This window comes from Mustela nivalis (assembly GCF_964662115.1).
Source record: "Mustela nivalis genome assembly, chromosome: 7".
Taxonomy (NCBI): Eukaryota; Metazoa; Chordata; class Mammalia; order Carnivora; family Mustelidae; genus Mustela; species Mustela nivalis.
The window spans coordinates 87,541,078-87,547,145 of NC_139026.1; positions in this window are offsets into that span (position 1 = coordinate 87,541,078).

The following is a 6,068-nucleotide window of genomic DNA, read 5'->3' on the forward strand; positions in this document are numbered from 1 at the left end:
CCCAAGGGAAGAGAAACCATCTGCCAACAAAAAACCTTACACACATACCTCCTGAAACAGCAGTTCCCAGGGCAGAGAACCACAGACACTGTGAAATACCCAGCTTCTCGAACATGACAGGGTTTACCCATCACAGTCCAAAAGCCAGAGTCACACTTAATGAGTACCTAAATTATTCCCATTAAAGTTAGATAGGCCACAAGGAGAGCCCCTGTGACGATTTTTATTTAATATTGCTTTGGAAGTACTAGCCAACTTAATTACAGAAGAAAAAGGAATGAGGTAAAAAAAAATGGAAAAGAGGTAAAAAATATTATTTATTTATGAAATAATAGCCTACCTGGAAAATCCAAGGACATCAACTGCAAAACTGATACAAATAAGACATTTTAGCAAAGTAGGTACAAGTTAATATACAAAAATCCAGTGAACAATAGCCAATTAGAAAATATAGGGGGGGGGCGCCTGGATGGCTCAGTGGGTTGAGCCTCTGCCTTCGGCTCAGGTCATGATCTCAGGGTCCTGGGATCGAGTCCCGCATCGGGCTCTCTGCTCAGCGGGGAGCCTGCTTCCTCCTCTCTCTCTCTCTGCCTGCCTCTCTGCCTACTTGTGATCTCTGTCTGTCAAATAAATAAATAAAATCTGTAAAAAAAAAAAAAAAAAAAAAGAAAAGAAAATATAGGGGAATAAAATATATCCTTTACAGTAGCAGCAATAAAGTAAACTAACCAAGAGTAATCTTAATAAAGGTGCTAGATCCTTCCCCAATACTAAAATGCTAACAAAGAACACAAAAGAAGGCTTGAATAAATGGAAAGGCATATTCTATTTTGGGGTGGAAAGACTCACTACCATAAAGATGTCAACTCTCTATAAATTAATCTATAAATTTAACACAATCTAATAAAAATACCAACAGACTACATAATCTGAATATAAAGTTCACAAGGAAATTTCTGCATCATGAGTAGCTATGAACATTCTGAAAAAGAAGGTTAGTGAGAGAAATAGTTCTATCAGATATAAAACTATTAAAAGCTACAATAATTAAAATAGTAAAATCCACAGGACACCAGCACATATGTGGGCAATTTGATCCAGAGAACCAAACAGAGAATCCAGAAATAGACTCAAGACATTTAAAATGTTAGTGTCTGATAAAGATGGCATTGTCTATCGGCAGGGAAAAATAGATTATACAATAAGTGGTATTGAAACAATTATGTAACTGCCTGAAACCAAAATAATGTATCTTTGCCTTGGTTTTTACACTAAAATAAATCCATATGAATCAATTGTGTTTAAATAAATGGAAAAGGATACAACCATAGATGTATAATACAGTGAAGAAAGCATTTGTCAGAATAGCACAAAATTTCCCAAAGCATAAGAAAAAAGACAAATTCTGTCAACATGAAAATCCATAATTTCTGCAGAGCAAAAACCACCATAAACAAAGATAAATGGTATGCAGGGGAAGTATCTGCAAATCCTATCACAGACAAAGGGAATCATTTGCTTTATATATTCAAAATCTCTGCAAATCGATATGAAAAGAACAAAAATCCAATAAGAAAATCAGATGGTTAACATAAAAGGAAAGATAAATGGCTCTTAGACATATGAAAAAATAGTCAACCTCACAAGAAAATTGAAACTACATTTAGATATCATTTTTAAGCTACAGACTGGCAAAGAATCCAAACATTTAATTATACATCTCTGGCATGGTTGTGGGGAAATAGGCCCTCTTAGGTGTAACTGTAAGTTGTTGATACTTGTCAAAATTAAAAATGCATAAAATTTCTGATCCACTATATTTGCACACATACAAGATGAAGTATGTACAAAGTTAATCAACTATAGCATTGTTTAGAGTAGCGAAAGTTTACAAACAACTCAAACATCTATCACTAGAAGGCTAGTTAAATAAGGATGGCCTTGAGGCACCTGGGTGGCTCAGTGGGTTAAGCTCTGACTTTGCTCAGGTCATGATCCCAGGGTCCTGGGATTGAGTCCCACGTTGGGCACTCTGCTTGGTGGTGGTGGTGGGGGGGCTGCTTCTCCCTCTCCCTCTGCCTACTACTCTCCCTCTGCCTACCCACTTGTACTCTCTGTCAAATAAATAAAATCTTCAACAACAACAACAAAGTTATGGCCCATCCATACAATGGTGTATCTTAGAACCAGGCTGAAGAGCTGTCACAAACATCTTTGTAGGCCATGATTAAACTCATGAAAAGCCATTAAAGAATTTCTATGCAGGGGTATTATATTCTGGATTTGAGAAAGATCTCTCTGGCCTAGTATGGAACATAGATTTAAGAGTAGAACTACAGACAGGGAGGTCAGCCAGTGGCCTTAACTAGGGTGGTCACCAAAGACAAGACATAAAATATAGACTGGATAGAGCTTGGGGATGGACTGGGTGTAGAGGCGCAGGAGATGAGCCCCTGATGATAGGCCGGTCTTCAGCTTTGGTGGTAGATGGAGAGTGGTGGTTATACTTTGAGATAGGGTGTGCCAGTGGAGAAGTTGGTCTGAGTGGGAAGGAAAAATGAGTTTTATTTGGATGACTTGAGCTAGAGGTGCTAGCGGGCAACCAGTTGACACATTCAGGTGGGTGTTTGGATACACAGCTCTAGGACTCAGGAGAGAGACTGGAATTATGGATAATTTGGGAATCATGATCATATACCTGATGTTCAAAGCCATAGGGAAGATGAAGTCATTTGGGGACATCCTATGGCATGAGGAAAGGAGAGAGTCCAGGTACTGGAGCAACCCACAGCTATGGCAACAGAAGACAGTGAGCTTCTAGAGGAGCCACAGGAGTATAAGGAACATGGGAGAGAAACCAAATATCACAGAACAGAATTCAAGGGAAGAATGTGGAAGCATTTTCATGGTGCCTCTTACTTCATTATAATATCCTTGACATAAACTTGGTTTTAGTTTTCTTTGTTTCCTCTCTGTCTGCTCCATCCCTATCTTCAATCAATACAAGGTCTTGCACATAATAGATATATCTGTGAATAATTAAGGGCACAAATGAGTAAATCCAATCAAAGCTGGTTTTTATACCACTTGGGTTGAAACCTTCGTAGCTGCTCCCCTAATTGGGTTTCCCTGCAGCCACTGTGTAATGTCTCCACATTGCTGCGGCTGCCTCTCAAAAGCACAGATCTGGAACTACCACTCCTTGCCTTGAAAATCATCAAGCCCATCCAATCTCAATCCCAGGCTAGCTTAGCTCCTATAACACCTGGCTTCTACCCAGTGAACCACAGCCCCAGGGACCACTTTCAGGCCCATAAACATGGTCTAAGGAGGCTTACAGTGTTCTGTTCCCTTGGATTCTCCTTGGTTCCCCTACTCCTGCCCCCCCCACCCCCGCCGTGGTAGTTCTACCTATCCTTCAATGTTCTTTTGAAATCCCTCTTAGCCCTGAAGGCCTTTCCAGACCTTCACTGCAAAGAACATCTCCTTCCCCTGTTCTCCATTTTACTCTGTACCTGTACTACTGGATCACTTGCCCCGAATTGTGTTTGTTCTATCTGCCAGCTCCTCACTATTTACTCCTCTGTCTCCACTCTGGAGTGTGAAGAGGGATTTTGTCTCGAGGTCATCATCACACATCGGGACTCCGGGCAGTACCCTGAGTGATTGCTGAATGAGTGACAGACAGATGAGTGGACGGCAAATCCCTGGTGCAGTACAAGGACTTAATCCTATTTATTTGAGCATGCCAGTGCTTTGCATATGGTCTGTACCCTGTGTTCTTAGTAAGATCCTTGGAAGCTTGTTTTATTCACTTTGATACTCTCACTGCCTAGTGTAGAGCACAGCCCCACAGTAGCTGCTCGATAAATGTGTAAGGACTCAATAAATAATTACTCATTTAATTTGCTCCCAGAAGCCTCCAGAGAGGCCAATGGCTTTGGCAAACAATGTTTTGTATGTGTTTCCTGCCAGTTCTGAGAGCCCGCCTTAGCAGGGCAGTGACAAATGTGTCTTGGAAGCATGGCACTACTAAGGGACTGTGAAGTGTGGCGGACACACCGGATTAGGGCTGTTATAGTGGTAAAGCATTTAACACAAAGCTGTGGCTCTCCGGGCAGAACCACAGCCCAGAAGAAGCCTCTGAGGTAAGAGAAGGCCGAACAACTGTAGAGGAGCGGGATCACTCATTCCTCAGGGAGGGTCTCACATGGTTTCTGTGTCCACAGCCCTCTGTGCTGGGAGAGCAAGCTCTGTGAAGGCAACTGCCCAAATAAAGGGGGTCTTAGGGAGGATGAGGAGGGGCTTACTGAGGGGAGGGCACTTGAGCTCCCTTACTAAGCTTTCTGGAATGGGGTGGGAATTGTAATAGCTTCCAGCTGGTCTCCCTACTTCCCCCTCCCAGCCTCCATCACTGTTCTTGTCCTGGTAACCAGAGCGATGCTTTTGTCACCCCGCCCCGTCTGCTTTTTTTCCCCGAAATGAAGTATAGTGGATGCACAATGTTATATGAGTTTCAGGTGTACCAGAGCAATGCCCTTGAAGTGTGGCTCAGATCATGTCACTCGTTTGCTCCCAATTCTGCAGTGGTTCCCATTTCATTCAAAATAAACATGGCTGGGGCACCTGGGTGGCTCAGTGGGTTAAGCCACTGCCTTCGGCTCAGGTCATGATCCCAGGGTCCTGGGATGGAGCCCCGCATCGGGCTCTCTGCTCAGCAGGGAGCCTGCTTCCCTTCCTCTCTCTCTGCCTGCCTCTCTGCCTACTTGTGACCTCTGTCAAATAAATAAATAAAATCTTTAAAAAATAAAAAAAATAAACATGGCTGCTGTTCCTTCAGCGTGAAAAAGAAGTCCTTCCAGTGGCCTGCAGGGCGCTGATCTCTCCCCCTCACCTCTCCCTCATCACTCCTTCTATCCCCTTCCTTCACCTGGTACCAGCCACACTGGAGACTTGCTGGAACCTGAGTTTGGCAGGCATGCTCCCACCTTGGCTGTTCCCTTGCCCAGCATGCTGTCTTACCCCACGGCTCGCATCTCACCTCAAGACTACTCCACTGTCACCTCAGTGAGGCCTGATGTGACCTATTTTAAACAGTAACCCCTTTATTCTGGTGCCGTACCCTCTTGAAACGCATGTTTCTCCATGGTATCTTTTACCCTCTAAAATCCAGTGTATTGTATTCATTTTTCATTTCTTGTCTTTTTCCCCTCAAAGGAATGTGGACTCCATGAAAGCACTTAAAAAAACCTATTTTCGGGGGGCGCCTGGGTGGCTCAGTGGGTTAAGCTGCTGCCTTCGGCTCGGGTCGTGATCCCAGGGTCCTGGGATCGAGCCCCACATCGGGCTCTCTGCTCAGCAGGGAGCCTGCTTCCCTCTCTCTCTCTGCCTGCCTCTCCATCTACTTGTGATTTCTCTCTGTCAAATAAATAAATAAAATCTTTAAAAAAAAAAAAACCAATTTTCGGGACGCCTGGGTGGCTCAGTTGGTTGAGCAACTGCCTTCGGCTCAGGTCATGATCCCAGCATCCTGGGATCGAGTCCCACATCGGGCTCCTTGCTCGGCGGGGAGCCTGCTTCTCCCTCTGCCTGCCATTCTGTCTGCCTGTGCTCAGTCTCTCCCCCTCTCTCTCTCTGATAAATAAATAAAATCTTAAAAAAAAAAAAAAACCTATTTTCTTCAGAACTATATCTTTCATGCCTAGAACCATGCCCAGTAGTAAGTGGCCAATAGGTTATCTGTTGAATGAATGAATGAATGAATGAAGGCGGACGCCTCGCAGGCTTGAGGAAGTCTATGCGAAGGGCCTCCCGGCAGAGTTCCTAACAAACAGTTGCCTGAAGAATCATTTGCAAGGAAAGATCTCCAAACTGCAGAGCTCAGGACCCTGCAGGGGTGCTCCTCTCCCACTGCGGGAAAGGACTCCAGCTTTACCAGGAGTTGTCTGCAGGATCGAGATGTGCAAGGTGAGTCAGAAATCCCTTGTCTCTTTCCCCTACCTTTGCCACGCTTGCTCTCTGCACTCAGCCGAGCACTTTCTCAGGGGAAGCCCACCAGCCTCACTTGT